The 17,201-nt window shown below is 47.2% G+C and overlaps 1 long non-coding RNA gene across 1 annotated transcript; it reads right to left on the reverse strand.

Annotated features, from left to right (window-relative positions):
- Positions 1-5,313: 5,313 nt before the first annotated feature.
- Positions 5,314-15,677, reverse strand: LOC141567508 (uncharacterized). The gene is made up of 3 exons (XR_012490172.1): positions 15,558-15,677; positions 6,098-6,197; positions 5,314-5,437 (listed from the first exon to the last, which is right to left on the reverse strand). It is a non-coding gene; the product is annotated as an uncharacterized LOC141567508 (long non-coding RNA).
- Positions 15,678-17,201: the final 1,524 nt, after the last annotated feature.

Raw genomic sequence — 17,201 nt, forward strand, 5'->3', positions numbered from 1 at the left:
AAACAGAACACACACCTCAGAGAAATTCCACCCAAGGGGGATGGTTTGCACACCCATCCTGTCAGTCATCAGCAAGGGCTGCTGGGAAGGAGGTGGTTAATTCCCCTGCATTTTTGGCCACTCTAGAAAGGAAGCCCCCAAGTTAAGAAATGCAGATGGGAGGCTGGGGTTCCAGAAGGCAGTAAGAAGCAGCAGTAAAGGCCAGGAGGTATTAGGGGGCAGTACCAGGGGTGGGAACAACCCTGAACTCAAGACAGCAAGTGCACAGAGCCACGGCCATGTGACCTGCTGTACCTGTAAGAGCTGATCAAGCTGAGAACTAGCAGGGCATCCCGCGGGGAGGCAGGGAGCTGGTCTACCTACAACAGCACAGGTGTGATTCGGCTGGAGATCCAGGCCAGTTACCAGCAACCTGGAGCCCACCCACCATCTTCCAATCCCAGGATTTTCTTTCCGAATAGTCACTGCAAATTGCGAGAGGGTACCCTTAAAGTGACAGGAACCCTCTCTGGGAAGCCAGCCTCCCAAAGAAGAATGCTCTTTCAGATGGTTGGGTCACACTGTAGTCCTATCCTGCAGGTCAGGATGAAAAGGGCCGTAGACGTGGTCGAGGGGACCAGGGCCCCATGACTGCTGCCTCTGGTCACCTGGCTCCTCTGACTAAGATACTGAGCTCCTTTCTCTGGCATATTAATTAGTTACCTTTTATTGTAACCGTTGGACAACCTAACCCAAACTGGTCTGAGCAAAATGAGAATGCCTTGACTCCTGTAAAAATCAAGAAATGATTTCTGGGGCTGGCCCGATGGTTCAGGCAGTTGGAGCTCCGTGCTCCTAACTCCAAAGGCTGCTGGTTCAATTCCCACATGGGCCAGTGGGCTCTCAACCACAAGGTTGCTGGTTCAATTCCTCAAGTCCCGCAAGGGAAAGTGGGCTCTGCCCCCTGCAACTAAGATTGAACACGGCACCTTGAGCTGAGTTGCCTCCCGGATGGCTCGGTTGGAGCGCGGGCTCTCAACCACAAGGTTGCCAGTTCAATTCCTCGAGTCCCACAAGGGATGGTGGGCTGTGCCACCTGCAACTAGCAACGGCAACTGGACATGGAGCTGAGCTGCGCCCTCCACAACTAAGGCTGAAAGGACAACTTGAAGCTGAATGGCACCCTCCACAACTAAGATTGAAAGGACAACAACTTGACTTGGGAAAAAGTCCTGGAAGTACACACTGTTCCCCAATCAAGTCCTGTTCCCCTTCCCCAATAAAATCTTGAGAGAGAAAAAGAAAAAGAAAAAAAAGAAATGATTTCTGGTTCAGATGTGGCTTGTTCAGGGGCACAGAACCCATTTCTCTCTCTCTCTCTCTCTCTCTCTCTCTCTCTCTCTCTCTCTCTGCTTTTGCAGACTCGGTTCTATTCTTAGGCAGGCTCTTTCCACAAGGTAGCCAGATGGCTGCGGCAGCAACAGCCCCCCAGCCTTTGAAGGTCAAGTTTGGTAGGGAAGGCAGCCTGTCTCTTAGCAGGGAAAGGCTTCAGACCGTGCTCTGATTAGGTCCTCTGTCTCTCCTGGAGCCATGCTCTCTGCCCAAGGTAATGCAGTGCTCTGATTGGCCAGGCTAGGCCTGCACAACCACCTTTGGAATCGAGGGTCAACTCCAAGGAAAGTATGAGGGTTGAGAGCAGGGAAAAGACAAAACAGAAATTTTGGTAACCTGTTACCAAAAGAAATAGGAATAGATGCTAGGCAGCTGAAAACAGCAGATATCCACTCCAGGTGAGTTTGGGCCTGCAAACAGGGCCCTGGTGCTGTCCCCTGCTTCTGCCGCCTCCCTGCCATCCCCACCACTTCACCAGAACAAATGCCTGAGTAGCCAGGAGCTGAGAATTCACAGGTGCCTGGAGCCATGACACTTGTTGGTTGGATTCCCCAGGGTAGTGGTGACCTGGGCAGTACCACACACCCACCCCCAGAGAAATGTATTGACATTACTTGTCACAGTAACTGGGGGATGCCACAGGCTTTTCCTGGTTAAGGCCAAAAATGCAATGCCAGGACGGTTCCCACACAACAGATTTACCCCATCCCATATGCCAATAGCATTATCACCAGCAATCACTGCCACAGGGGCCCTCATCTATGAATATTCCCCTACACTGCCCTTGCACTGGGTGTCACAGTACTTGTCATGAAGGAAGTTTAAAGCTAGCAAGAAGCATGATCCAGTATATTTCTGAACACAGTGCACTAACTAAGGCTGCCACAACCTGGCTGAGCCTAAGCCTGTGGGTCTAGCATCTTTGCAATCTCCTGTCTGGGTTCCAGGTGCAGTGCCATGTTGGGCAGGGCAGTAAACGAGGCCTGCAGCCACCAGTCACCCATCAGAGTTAAGACGGCTCTTCATGCTGCTGTTGCAAGTTCTGACTTCACTGAGAGACTCAAGTGTCTCTCAGACAACTGTATATGCAGGGACAGCATATACATTAATAATATGTAGATAATATACATTATTACAGCTCACACAGCCATTCACGGAGACTTGGAGCAAGGCTTTGAACTGGCAGAGTGCCCTTGTCAGCATCCCAAGATGCATTCTTAGCCAAAGCCAGGAGGAACTGAGCCATGAGCTGGCAAAAGAACTACAACTGAGAAGGCTTGCTAAGAGTGTAGCATTGTTGGCTGCCACAGAGGGAAATATCCAAGGAAGAGGGCTGGGTGTTTTCATCTGCAAGCCTGAGCAAGGGATCCAGGCTCAGACTCCTCCAGGAGGTTGAGAACTAAAGAGTTCTGTTCAAGTCTAGGGTGATTCATCTCAGTTAAGGAGTACGTAAAACAGATGACTGGGAAAGCCCACTTCCACTAGAATCAGGATGAAGGATCTGGGTTGACTAGTTGACCGGATCCACAAAGAAGCTGAACCCCAGGACATGTATTCTTCATACCCTTCTTCTCCTCTCCCTTCCACTTTCTCTGCGCCAGTCCTCCTGCCTGCCCACTTCCAGTAGTCAAGAGTGAACTGTTCTGAGGACTCTGATTATACCCTGATGTTGGTGTTTGGATTTCAGTCTGCTGCACATGGCACTGGGGTTTAGTTTTATCTTATGGTGGCTCTATTCTGCAGGTGTGGTAGGAAGGGCTTTTAACAGCTGATGAGCCATCTTCAAGGATGTAATCTATGTAGAAGATTCCTGAGGCTACAGTTGCTCAAAGAATCCCCTGGGCTTTGGAGAGGCCCCTGGGTGAGCCCCTGGAGATGGACAGAGCTGATGAAGAAGTGGGATGGAGGATTGTTTGAGGTCCTTTTTGCACCTTTGGTGATTAGTATTTCCTACATATTTGGGATATTGCTTTCTCCACAGGAATAGCAAAAGGAAAGTCTTTTTGTTCTGATGAGATTAGGAATTAATTTGGTGTTAGAAACTCCAACTCCCTTGCCCATCTCCCTTCACCTTGCTCACTTGGCAAAACCACACCCTGGTCAAATCCAGTTCTCTGTCTCCTGTGCACGTGCACTGCTCAGCTGAACTTGGGGAAGCACAGCCATGTGCCCATGGGACTCACTCCGAGTTCATGACCTCAAACTCCCAGTGGGCCTCAGTCTGGCAGGCACTGAACCACTTCACATTCCCCAAGATGCTTCTTTCTGTCTTCAGGCCTCACACACACACCCAGAGACTTCCAAAACTCAACCCCAAGTCTCCCAACTTGCTAGCCCCTCTCTAGTCAATAGCCACGCCTTCTCCACCCAAGAAAACCTCTGGTTTGATTCCCATCACAATAGACAGACACATAGTTTTACGTGCTCTAAAAACTCATAGAAGTGAAATCAAACAGCATGCACTCGTGTCTGGCTTTTTTTGCTCAACATAATGTTTTGAACCCAATTCTTATTCCTGGATATGTCAGTAGTTCCTTTTTTCTCTCTGAGGAGTAGTTCCTTGTGTGACCATGTCACATGTGTTTATCTACTTGCCTATTCATGGACAGTCAGCTTGTTTCCAATTGGGAGATTTGAAGATAAAGTTGTTATGCATATGTTTGTATACTTTTTTTTGCAGACTGAGGTTTTAATTTCTCTTTGGTAAATACCTAGGAATGGAATTGCTGGATCCTAAAGTAAATATATGTTTATAACTTGATAAGAAACGGCCACACTGGTTTCCAAAGTGGCTGCACTCTCTGACCAACCCTCTTGCACTAGAGTGGGAGAGTTCCGGTGGGCCACGTAACCTGACCATTTCCAAAAGTAAGTCAGAGCATGTGTCTCCACTGCAAACCTCTTCACCACACAATGGCCCAATGATTGAAAATGTGATTATGTTAGGGAAATGTGGTAAACTTTTAGGCGTGAAAGTGATGTTAGGGTTAGGCATAAAAGTAGTCCTTATCATTCAGAGATACATACGGAAATACCTATGGATGAATCGATGTGATGACAGAGAGGCAGGGGTTGCGATACAGATGGGGCAACTTGGCCATGAGTTGGTCACGTGGAAGCTGGTTGATTAATATGTACTTCTCTCTACCTTTATATTGTCAAAGAACACCAAAGCCAGACAGGATTGAAGCAGTGGAGGCAAATTTATTCAGGAACTACTGCAGTAGGGGAAGAGAGATCTCAGTATAGCACTGAACTCCATTCCAAATACAATGGCAAGTGGGGATTTACAGCCAAGGAGCAGAGTAGGGTCAGCGGATGGAAGATTACTAACAGGAAGCAGGCGCGTAAAGGGGGATTCTGACTAAACCGACTCGATAGGACTCTTACCTAAGGCTGCAGGGTGAGAGGTGAGGAATTTAATCAGATATCAAGCATGGTCAGATACCAAGGATAGAAGGTTCTAGCTAAACTGACCCAGAAGGATTCCCACTGAAACTGGACTAAAGAGGCCAACGACAGAGACTAAAGTCGAGGCCCAGAATAGCTCGACTAGAGTTAGGTCAAGGACAGACTCTTTGTCATTGTGTTCTTGAAATTTGCCAGAAGAAAGAGTTTTTAAAAATCCTCCAGAGGCTTTCCATCTCAGAGCAAAAGCTGGGTCCTTGCAAGTCTCCCTTCCCCTCTGACTGCATTTCCTGTGAGGCCGGCCTCCTGGACTCCAGCTAGCTACACAGACCCCCCTGTTTCTCGCCAGTACCAGGTACACTCCCACACCAGGCCTCTGTGCTGGCTGTTCCCTGGCCTGGCACTCTCTTCCCCGGATAGCCCACCGCTACCTTCAGCTGAAGGGACTTGAAAAATGGCAGGTGCAGGAAGGAGTCTGTGACCTTCTCCTGAAGGAGGTCATAAGACCCTAATGTGAGAGGTGCCCCCGCATACCCAGAGGAAGGAGCACCCTTATGTCCTGTCACACTTTCCCACAACTTTCCAGTTGTCATCAAACAAGCATAAAAACACTCGGGTTTAATACCTTCTTCAGGTCTTCATTTCCATTTGAAGGCTCCTGTGTCACAAAAAGCTTATATTAGATAAGTTTGGATGCTTTTCTCTTACAAATCTTCCTTTTGTTATACGGGCCCCAGCCGAGAATTTGGAAGGGTACGAGGAAAAGATGTTTTTCCTCCCCTACATTTGCTTTCATTCAACTCTTTGCTCAAATGTCCTTTTCTCAGTGAGGTCAACCCTGACAAACCCTCCCCTCCCCCACACTCCTCTCCCCCATGGCCCTCCGAACCTTCTAATATGCTGTAAACTTTACTTATTGCTTATGGTGATTATTTATTGCCTGTCTCCCTCCTCTAGGCTGTAAGCTCTACTGGCCAGGGATGCCTTGATGGTGTTGTTCACTAAAATATCACCAGCTCCTAAAACAGTGCCTGGCAGATAGAAGGAGGTCAATAATATTTTGTTTGGGTTGAGAGACAGGAACAGAAGGAGAGACGGAAAGAGGAAGGGAGGGAAGAAAAGAGAGAGAGAGAAAGAGAGGGGGAGAAAGAGTGGGGTAAAGTGTAACATTTTTCAAGGGGAAGGAGACCACTTGTGGAGGCATTTTGTTCTACAATATTTTGTCTATTCTATTACCTTGTTCGTTAGTTAATATCAGAAATAAAATCAAGGGTAATTTCTTGGTCTAATGTATAGGCTGTTCTTAGAACAAACTCACCTGAAATGATGTGCCACGCAGGTCAGTGGCTTCCAGGGGACATCCTGAAGTCACACGTCTGGACCCCTCAGCCCTTTATTCCCAGGACCACATACAGGATCTGCAGCAAGAATTGGGACAGTGACCTCATAGCGTCCAGGGCTCCCTGGTGGGGCTACAGGGAGCATTAGCAAACCACACGGGTGAGGTCTCCTGACTGCTGTAGCCACCACAGGTCCCCACTGGAGTCAGAAGGGATGGAAAAGAAGCCTATCTGAGTGTGGGGCTGAATCCCATACAAACACCAGACCGTCAGGCTCTAGACCTCCCCAACACTGCCCACTGGGCTATGAAGGAGTTCAGATCAGACCTCCCCAAGCTGTGCCCCTTTGACATGTGAATTCTTCTGAGCTGAAGGCAATGAGACCCTGCGGGACCATGAGAAAGTTTGACCTCTTCCTTAAAGAATTTAACTTTGGGGCCTTGTCCATCATAAGAGTTGTTACCAGAGATAACTCTTTATAACCTGTCTATGGAATGGGACGGGGCAAACTTCTCATCACTAAAAGTCTGCAATGACTTTCCTCCCCTCTGAAGCCCCAGTTATCTTGTCTCATCCTTAGCTCAGAATGTCACATAGATCTCATTGTCCCTTTCTGTCTCTGAACCTCTCACATCTGTGGCGTTCCCATACATATGTATGTAACTAAATTTAGTCATTTTTCTCTTGTTACTCTATCTCATGTCTATTTCTTAGACCAGCTGGAAGAACCTAGGAGGATGGAGGAAAGTTTCTTCCTCCCCCACAGCTACCCTGCCCCTCCCCACAAGGCAACAGGAGGCTGCAGAGCATGGAAGAGTGGCCCTTGGAATGGGGAATCGGGTTGCATGTTTACCTCATGCAAACCAGCTCCCTGGAAACCTGCAGGGGAGAGGCGACTCAACACACATCTCCCAGAATCCTCTCTGGCTCTTGGCAAACGAGTCTACCCCCACTTGCTCAGCCGCAGCGGCCAGGGGAATGCAATGTGCTTCCTTTCTCCTGTGCCTCTTGTACTGTTCACAGGGAGCAGCAAACACAGAAAGACTTTATTCACAGGCTCCATTGCTTGGCCCGTTCTTGGAAGCTTTCTGAAAATGCAAATTCCTCAGAACTGGGTTCTTTTCAAATGCTTTAAAAGTGCGTATTCCCAATGAGTGCAGTTAAGCAGATCGAGACTTCCCTAGGCAGGAGGCTCCTTAAAAATAATGTTTACATTTAAAGGAGAAACTTCTGAACCAGGCCAGAAAGCAGAAAGTCCAGCTGTGACGTCAGGCAACACACGGTGGGAGCCCAGTTTCTTGGGCCTTACCTCATTGGGAGTGTGCCAGTGTGAAGCCCCTTTCTGCTGCCTGTGCCCCACCCCCACCTTGGCCTTGCCTCCTCCAGTCTTTCATTTGATACTGCCCTGCCCTGGTACCTACATTAGTCCTTGACAACTGGGGACTCAACAAAAAGACAGACTTGTTGCCCACCAGGAGCTCAAATCCCGGGACCTGAGTCAACTCTCCCCTCTCCAGGGGCCCTGGGACTCCCTGCTCCCTTCATGCCACAGAACCAAGAGGTTCTGGTCTCAGGCCGTCCCCAGAGGAGCAGACCCCCACTGGGCTGACTGTTGAGTCCATATGCATTGGGCATTTTAATTCTTGTGTTTCTATGTCCCCACACTCCCGTACCCACTTATCCCCCAGTGCCCACCTTGGCATTTCAAAGACTAGTTCCCTCCCCCCATACACCCTTACACACCCCTACACACCCCACCCCCTTCCCCATGTTTCTGCCTCAACCTCCAGCCATGTTTCCTGGGATGCTCCTCCCTCCCCCAGAGGGTCTCCCTGGAGGAGGGGTTACCTTCTCTTACCTCAAGCATCAGATAAGACTCGAGCTGAGATAACTGAAAAACACAGGATTCCTTCTGTCCTCTCACTACCTTTGCCACCCCCAAGCAAGAGATTACTCAGTAAAAGTGGACATTTTTTCCTGATTACATAGGATTTCATAACATATAATTGTTACCCTCTCTTTTCACTTCTCATGGAAATCTTTCCATGCAATACCTCATTTCCAACAGCTGCATCATGACCAGTTATCTGTTTCATAATCAATCAAATGAGACTCTGGGGTCTCACCGTAGTGCTGACTCACAGTACTGCTCAGCGAATACGGGCTATGATGTTAGTCAGACTTATTTCCAAGGAAGGGGGAGCCTAGCTCCATCTGGCTTAGACAATAAGGAAAGCCATGGCTCATGACCTACCCGTAAAGTCTATAGGTAGAGCCGGCTTTGGGGTGGGCTTACTCCAAAGATCTCATTTCTTTCTTTCTCCCCACTCTGCTTTCCATGAAGTCAGCTTCATACTGAGCTTGACTCTCATTGTTGTAAGAGGGCTGCCAGCAGTACCCAGGGCTATAAAGGGTGGCAGACTATGCCACCCCAAAATATGCCACTTTGGAATAAGGATTATTTTGATCTAAAAGCACTTGAACACAAAAAGATTACCCAGGTACAGCTGAAGTCATTGAACCAGCAGAAAGATTATGGGCCACTTGGGGTGGCATCAACGTTCTATGTTGGTGCATCTGAAGATGATTTAAGAGCATCTTGAAGTCGTAAGACCAGTGCACAGGTCTGTTATATGTGAGGTTGTGCACAGAAATGTTTTTGGTGTTTTTTTTGCATCTATTGTGAGTACAAAAAAATCGAGTGAACACTACTTCCCCTACTTACTACATTCTATAATTACATTTCATTTCTGCAGATCATGGGTCACTTTTATTAAAAGCATCATTACTATAGTTGGCAGCAACTTACATTTTATGAGAGATGCTTTTTATAATTGCATAAAAGTCCGCAACATTAGAGCACTAGTTAAAATAAAATGTGGTTAAACATGTACATAATACTGTTTGGTTTCTTGAAGTGACAATGTCAGTCTGTAGGAGTGGACATGAAAGGATATCCAGAATATACGGTCCAGTGAGAAAAGCAGGTATCAGAACACAGTGTACTGTGTGATGCCATTTGTACAACGTGTTTTGGACTGTGAGATCTATGGTGGGAACATAGAGGACGAACTGTGTCTAGTTTTTATGGACAGAAGAATGTCCAAACCTGGAAATAATTTTTATAAGATTATATTTTAACCAAACAGAGGATTCACCTGGAAGCAAGAGCTCAATAGACTGAGAAAAATACTTCACTAGAATAACAGCTTGCAGCTTCTTTTATGCGTTGGGAATTAAGGAGGGAATGTAAGGAAGATTACTGGGAGGTGGGAGAAAGCAAGGTGGGGGATAGATTACAGGACAGCTAATAAGATTATGTGCTCTCTTGAGGGAGATTTCACTTGAAGGATCTGAAAAGAGGTGTTTCAAAGGTATGTTAACCTAGATGCACAGAAACAATGGACAGGCCTTGCTTAAGGCAAAGATAAGCCTTTTAACTAAAGAAGTTATATGCCTGGGACCTGACAACCCACAATGACCTGCCCACTTAGGAAAGCCTACCAGTGAGGTGCCTTTCCAACAAACCCCTTTCTCGTCCACATTTGTAACACCGCTAGACTCCAGGATATAAAATGGTGATTTACACATAGCAGACTCTCAATAAATATTTATTGACTAGGGGCCGGTCCGGTGGCTCAGGTGGTTGAAGCTCCGTGCTCCTAACTCCGAAGGCTGCCAGTTCGATTCCCACATGGGCAGTGGGCTCTCAACCACAAGGTTGCTGGTTCAATTCCTCAAGTCCCACAAGGGATGGTGGGCTCCGCCCCCTGCAACTAAGATTGTACACAGCACCTTGAGCTGAGCCGCCACTGAGCTCCCAGATGGCTCGGTTGGCTGGAGCACGGGCTCTCAACCACAAAGTTGCCAGTTCAATTCCTCAACTCCCCCAAGGGATGGTGGGCTGCGCCCCCTGCAACTAGCAACGACAACTAGACCTGGAGCTGAGCTGCGCCCTCCACAATTAAGACTGAAAGGACAACAACTTGAAGCTGAACAGCACCCTCCACAACTAAGATTGAAAGGACAACAACTTGACTTGGGAAAAAGTCCTGGAAGTACACACTGTTCCCCAATCAAGTCCTGTTCCCCTTCCCCAATAAAATCTTAAAAAAAAAAAAAAATTATTGAATATAACAAGCACTTTGTTCAAAACCTGGAAGTCTAACCCTCTAGTTGCTAATAATAAGAAGCCGGGCAATATTTTTTCTTTTTTATTATTTTGTTTTCTTTTTCTTCTACAAGAAACATGCTGGGAAGGGGATTGTGATGCTTGCCTTCAGAATTGTACTATAATGAACACGTAACTTCTTCTGTGAGCAAACACTGAGTTTTCAGGCCCCAGTCATGTCTGCTGGTGGCCAGTGGAGACTTTACTGAACCTCACTGACTGCAGATTCATCTTCTCAAGTTTGCCTCTAAGACAGACTAGTGACTTTTTGATGTTGAGCTGTCCCAGATCCATGCCCAAAGAGAAAAAAAGAAAGCTTAAAAACTTGAAGTTCTTAGAATTCTTTTTAGAGGATTATAAAACTGCCTAAGGACATGAGTCTCTGAATCCCAGTCCACTATCCAGAGAATAAAGATAAGTTCATAAATACCCTGTCAGGTATCAAGTAAACATCAGACTGTGGTAGAAAGAATTTTCATCTACTTGCATTCTTTCAAATATCTTCTTCTTTCATCTGACAGCTCTGATGGCCATTCCAGAAAAAGAGTTCCAAAATTGCTTTGAAGGGTGGACTAGGCACTGGCGTCAGTGCATAGCTTCCCAAGGGGAGTACTTCGAAGGTGGCCATAGTGATATTCAGCAATGAGGTATGTAGCACTTTTTCTAGGATGAGTTTGCCAACTTAATTGTCAGAACTTGTATGCATATATCAAATCATTATGTTGTACACATGAAGCTAATATAATGCTATATGTCAATTATGCATACCTCAATTGAAAAAAAAAGAAAGAAAAAAGAAAAAGAAAGGAAGGAAGGAAGGAAGGAAGGAAGGAAGGAAGGAAGGAAGGAAAAAGGAAGGAAGGAAGGAGGGAGGGAAGGGAAGAATGGAAATACAACCACATAGATAAGCAAAAAAGTAAAGATATCAAAATCACCAACATTTGGCTGTCCAGCCTTTAGGGCAGGTGAAAGGCAAGGCTCATGCTTATTTCTCTCTGGAAGCCAAGAGGGAATCAAATATTCTCTCTTCCAGCTTCTTTATAATAAGTACTGCACATGGTCACATGACCTAAACTAAGCCAAGTAGGTGCTCCTACCAAGGACTTTGAATGGTGAAGGGAGTGATGCAAAGTCCCTGTGGTCAACCTGAGAATATTCACAGTGGCTGCAGCAGAGACAAGAGCCCAAGAGCATAATCCTGAGGGGCTGGCAGCAACGATGCCAGGGCTAATGTACCAAGTAGACTGTTACTGGGAAGATACTGCCATCAAAATGACCTCTCTGATTTCAACAGAAGATCCCAGAGGGGCAGGCTGACCTCTCTGATGTGTCCATTCACAGTCCCTTGAATTAACTCGAGACTGGGTCCCCTCAAGAATAGACCATGCAATAACATAAAGCATATATTCTACTACCTTATTCCTGCTTTTCCCGCAGAGGACCTGACCATGTATTAGGGAAACTGTGCCTTGGGGAAAGGAATGAACCAGAATTTCCAGGAGATTTGGGACACTAGCTCTGAACTAACACTAATACCTGGGGGATGGGAATACCACCGGGTTGTTTGATAAATGGAGCTTTGATTGCAGTTCTGCTCATAGTAGGACTGGTAGAATCCTGAACCCATTACTTCTCCAATGCCTGAGTGTAGAGTTGGAATAAATACCCTAAACCTCAGCCAGAATCCCCACATTGGCTCTGTGACCCCAAAAGTAAGGGCTTTTATGACAGGAAGGGCAAAGGGAAAGCCCCTGGGTCCCCGCCTCCCCAACAAATAGCAAATCTAAAGGAGAATTGCACCTCAGGAGGGAGCACAGCTGTTAGTATCACTGTGAACAAGTTGAAGGCGCATGTGGGGAGCGTGGGGTGGGGAAATGATTCCTCTCACAGCCCTAGATAGCGCTCCCATCTGGCCAGTGCAGAAGGGGGAGGAGAGAGTGGACAGCAGAATGTTTCCTCCATTTTCCTTCTGAGCTCTGTGCTGGATGGACCTTGACACCCTGCCTGTCCTACAGGACATCATGCTAGTCTGTTGCCTTGATGATACTGTGCATAGGCTTGGTGAGGTTCCTTGGATGCTCATGGGTCCACTGAGTTTTACCAAGTATCATCAATAATTCGTAGAAAAATATTGATTGTCTTGGCCTTTCCCCCATGATGACAAGATGGCTGCCACAGCCCGAAATAGAAGTTCACACAACTGTGTCCCAAGCAAGAAGAAAGATGACGGGGCCCCCAAAGACTATTCTATTCACCTTCCATAGTCGAGGAAGAAACTCTTTCCCAGAAATCTTCCCAGGGGACCTCCTGTTGTGTTGGACTGGCTAGAATTGAGTCACGTGCCCACCCCAAGACCAATCAATCATTGTAAAGAGGAATAGGAGGGTCACAGATGGCTTAGTCTATTTGTGGTTCAACCCCTGAGGTTGGGCCCATTACTTCTGTCATAAAATCAGGGCTCAGTAAGTGTGAGTAGCAGTGAATAAGAAACCAACAGCGTCTGCCACAGCTGGTACCCCTGTCCTGTCACTGTCTGTTGTTGAAAACCAATTGAAGCCAAGTTGTCAATAAAACCATGGAAACCAAACCTGCAAGAGAATGATGATATAGCAGAACTTCTAGACGTGGTGCCCAGTGTGGCAGCTACTAGCCACATGTGGCCGTTTAAATTGAACTTAAAATTGATTGAAGTTAAAAAAAGTGTTCCATATAGTTCCTTAGTTACACTAGCCACATTTCAAGTGCTCAACAGCTGTGTTGTTAGTAGCTACTGTACTGGACAGCAGAGTACAAAACATTTCTGTCACCACAGAAAGTTCTGTTGGCGAGCGCTGCTTCTCCAGCTGCCACTATCAGTGATAAGAGGCTTCTACTAAAGCTATGAGGTGAGGGTTTCGCTGTGCCCCCCCCCCCAATGTAATGCCACCATCATGTGCCTTCATGCAGCGTAACCTGAGATTGGCGAGCTGAACAGTGATCACAGAAGCCTCTGACCTGCCAGGGTCCCATGGAATGCACAGATCTGGCCATGAAACTGAGCCCATTCAGACTGAATCCTTGATCCATTTTGATGGTCAGGAGAGGCACTGGCTGAGAGCTGGCCTGAGCCGGTAATGCTACAGAAGATTAATATTTAATATACCAGGCACCCTGTAAACCGTGATCGTGAAGTCACCCACTGCCCATGTCCCTAAAACATACACACTTCCTGTATCTCATCAATCAGGGTCAAAGGGGCTGCAGAAAGTGCACAGAATGATACGTATAGGTTCGGGGGCAGGGAGGCCATGGTGAGAGCTGGCCCTCAGGTCCACACCAAGGACACAGCCGGCATTGTGTTTGATCACCTATAAAGGGGTGCTTGCTCTGAGCCTTGGCTGAGGAATTGGGATGCTTCTCGTGATAACTGCCCTTTGATCCATTCTAACCTAGAGGGGCCTGACAGGTAAGAGTGCCTGGTTGGTTCATTCATGTTCTGGGGAAGGTAAAGGCCCCATTCAGCTCTTTGACACCAGGGCCACTTCCTGGCCACGCTGGGCCGGCACCATTGTCCCACAAGGCTGGAGCTCGGGAGACTCATGGTCTGGCTCTAACTTGATCCGACCAGGAGGATCTTAAAGGAGGACCAAGTTGAGCAGCTTTGAGGTCACCACCATATGTCCTTACAGCACAGGTCAGCTGCTGCTTTACTCCTGCCAGAGACTCAGATGCTGCCAGATCCCCGTGAAGTCACCTTGAGGCCCTGGGTGGGTGACAGCTGCAGACACCCTCTCCAAGCTTGCTTGCTGAGGCTGAATTTTGCCAACATTGCCCAGAGCTGAAAATGCGCAAGTGCTGTTCCTGCTCAGGATGGTTTGTCACCTGCTCCGAGTTGCTAAGCAGAGCTGGCTGGTCCCCCACTTTGCCCAGAGGCTCTTGCAGTTGTGATTCCCCAGTCCTCTACTGTGTGCCCCTCAGGGGATGGGTGGAGATGGGAGGGGTAGGATGGCTCAAGCATGATCTGAGCACAGGATTCTGCTGATGGAGGATTGCTCCCCTGCCCCCTGACTCCCTCAGGCAGCATAAGTGTGCCCAGGGGGCACCCACCTCTCCTCCTAACACCTCTGACCCATCCTGGATACAGCAGGGGCTTAAGTCAGGGCCTGCGGCTCACAGCATTTCCTCCTGGCTTTCTTAGGCTCGTAAAGTTCAGGTAAAACTGAGGTGCTTAGCTCCCATATGAACGCCAGCGGTCACGGAGATCTGCATTTCCAGTACCCTGATGGCAACCAGCCCTGGCCAGGTAGCCCATGAAAGGGAACACACTATGCCACCCCAAAATGTGTCACTTTGGCATGTGGATGATTTTGAGCTGAAGGCCATCAAGACTCAGCAAAACCTTTACCTCCCCCTTAACTGCCTAAGAAAATTTAGATAGGGGGCATGTACCAGCAAGAGAGCTAGTTTTCTTTTCGCATTTGAAAAAAACTGCATGGCAGGGCAAATCTCTGATGGCCAAACATCTACTTTTCTCTTCTCCTGTGATTAGCTCTCCTCCCCTGTGAAGGCCCCGGCCCCTACCCCTTTCCATAGCTCAGGATGGCTTATAGGCCTCAATTGCCTGACTGCCTTTGAGTCTCGTCTCTGTGGGGCTCCTGTACGTATGTAAATAAGTTTGTTTTTCTCCTGTTAATCTATTCTATATCAATTTAATTGTTAGAACAGCCAAAGAAACTAGAAGGGAAGAAGGGGAAATTCTTCTGCCTCAACAACGTGCAACTGAAGTGTTAGCACAGTGGGGCCCTGTTTGGTCATCCGGCAGCCAAGACAACAGCCCCTGGCTGCTGCGCTGCACAGCTCACACCCCTTGTTGGACCCAGGCTTAAAACTTCCTGCCACACCTCCTCCCACTCCAGTTTCATTCCTCTGTGGGCCCTGGGAACTTCCCCAATTTCCTTCTGCTCCAGGGTCTTCCTCACATTTAAGATCTTGCTTCCTCTATCTGGCTCCCCAGGAAGCCCATAAAGTCTCCCCAAATCCCACACTCCTGGTAGCTCTCAAAACAATTTTCTTAGGGAAGAAGAGTGAATGTGGAGGGAGAAAAGAGAGGAAGGAAAGAAGAGAAGAAAGAGCGATGGAAAAGGAGACAAGGCAACGGTGGGGACGGGGAAGGGAAGAGAAGGCAAAGAAAGGGGAGAGGGGGGATGGGAGGAGAAGGGAAGAAAAAAAAAGAAGAAGGAAGGGAGAATAGGATGAAAGAGAGGGAGAAGAGAGGAGAAAGGAGGTACCTGCAACCAGACCAAGATTATTCCTTCTTTTCCAAATCAGCACTTTTCTGTCCCTCTTCCTACCAAGTTCTGCTTGAAAGAACATGAAGAAGCAAATTATTTCAGAAATCCTAGTTTCACTTTATATCTCCATTGAAAACCAGGTAAGTAAGAAAAAGACTATTTGCTTTATGATATTTTCTAGGGCATGCACAGAGAGGAGGAAGAAATATTCTTGGCATATGGCCTTTGTTTTTTTCTTTTAAAGGTCTTTGTAGTTTCCTGTTAATTTAATACCTGAACCTTTGCCATGTAAATAACGCAGGTAAAGATAAACTGCACTGGCCCTGGACTCTGACCTTTGTTTAACACCCACCCCCTCTCTGATCCCTCCTCCATCCCATCACTGGAAAGTTCAGAATTTTTACCTGGAAATTTAGAGTCAGAGAATAGAGGCAGAGCATGTTGGTTTTAGACAAGTCTTGTAAGAAAGCAAAACATAGCAGCACATCTGAGAGTTCTTCCCTAGTCAGCGGTTATATCTTCCTCTCTTCCTCGAAGAGGCGACTTCAAGGGGTCAATTTCCTTTCCATTCACTCACCAGCTCTGCCACTGCCTCAGTTTAAGGCCTCCTAGGCTGTGCTTTGCTGGCACTGCACTGCACTGCACCATTTCCTTAGACAAGCATAACTTAAACAAGTGATTTAATCCTTACTCACTATTGTTGAGTATGCCTGTAGTAAAATACTATAGTATATACTCTTCTTGTTGGAGTGCTTCCTCTAACAGCATCTGCAAAGAGGGTCTCTACGTGATAAACTTTCTGATCCTTTCAACAACTGATAATTTAGCCAGAAATCAAAACTTAGTTCAAAGTTCTTTTTCTCTGATACTTTAAAAATATTACTCAACTATCTTCTTAAAGCCAGTGTTAGTGTTAAGAAATCTCAAGCCAATCTGATTTTTGCTCCATCCTCAGCTCTCTGCTATCAGGGATGCCTGGAACACAGATGTGATACTCAGTACATACAGGTTGAGTGACTGAATCACTGAGCTGGTGCTGGAACTCAACCCTGATTCCAGCCCAGGGCTTCCGGCTCCAAATTTTGGGCTTTTCCCACCAATGCCTCTGGGTCTCCACCCTGGACAAAGACAGTCCACAGAGGCAAGAGGTCATAGTAACTAGAAACCCAACAAAGATATGGGGTCCTTCCCCCAAACATTGGCTGAACCAACTGCTGGATGATCTGACTTAGGGCAAGGCTGCTTATGCATCTTTGAATCCCCACGGTTTGCACACAGGAGGTGCTCAAAAAGGTTTTCTTTTATTGAATGGACACACAGACTCTCCAGGAGGAGATGGCTCAGCATAATTACAGGGAGCAGGAAACAGGGTAACTAGAAGAGCAGATTGCGGGGTAAATGGTGGAGGCGAGAGCTGAGTATTAACATGTTCTTGACCCAACGGGGCCTCTGGTCTCTACTGTGTAACAGAGGGGACTACAGAGCCTTGACCAGCGCTATCCAATGACATAGCCACTAACCACAAGCAGCTATTTACATTTAATTACAATTAAATAGTATGAGAAATTCAAGTCCCTCAAGTTGTACTAGTCAAGTGCTCCGTGATAGCCACGTGTGGCTAGTGGTTACTGCATTGGACAG

The sequence above is a fragment of the Rhinolophus sinicus genome, linkage group LG01, assembly GCF_036562045.2.
Source record: "Rhinolophus sinicus isolate RSC01 linkage group LG01, ASM3656204v1, whole genome shotgun sequence".
NCBI classification, from domain to species: Eukaryota; Metazoa; Chordata; class Mammalia; order Chiroptera; family Rhinolophidae; genus Rhinolophus; species Rhinolophus sinicus.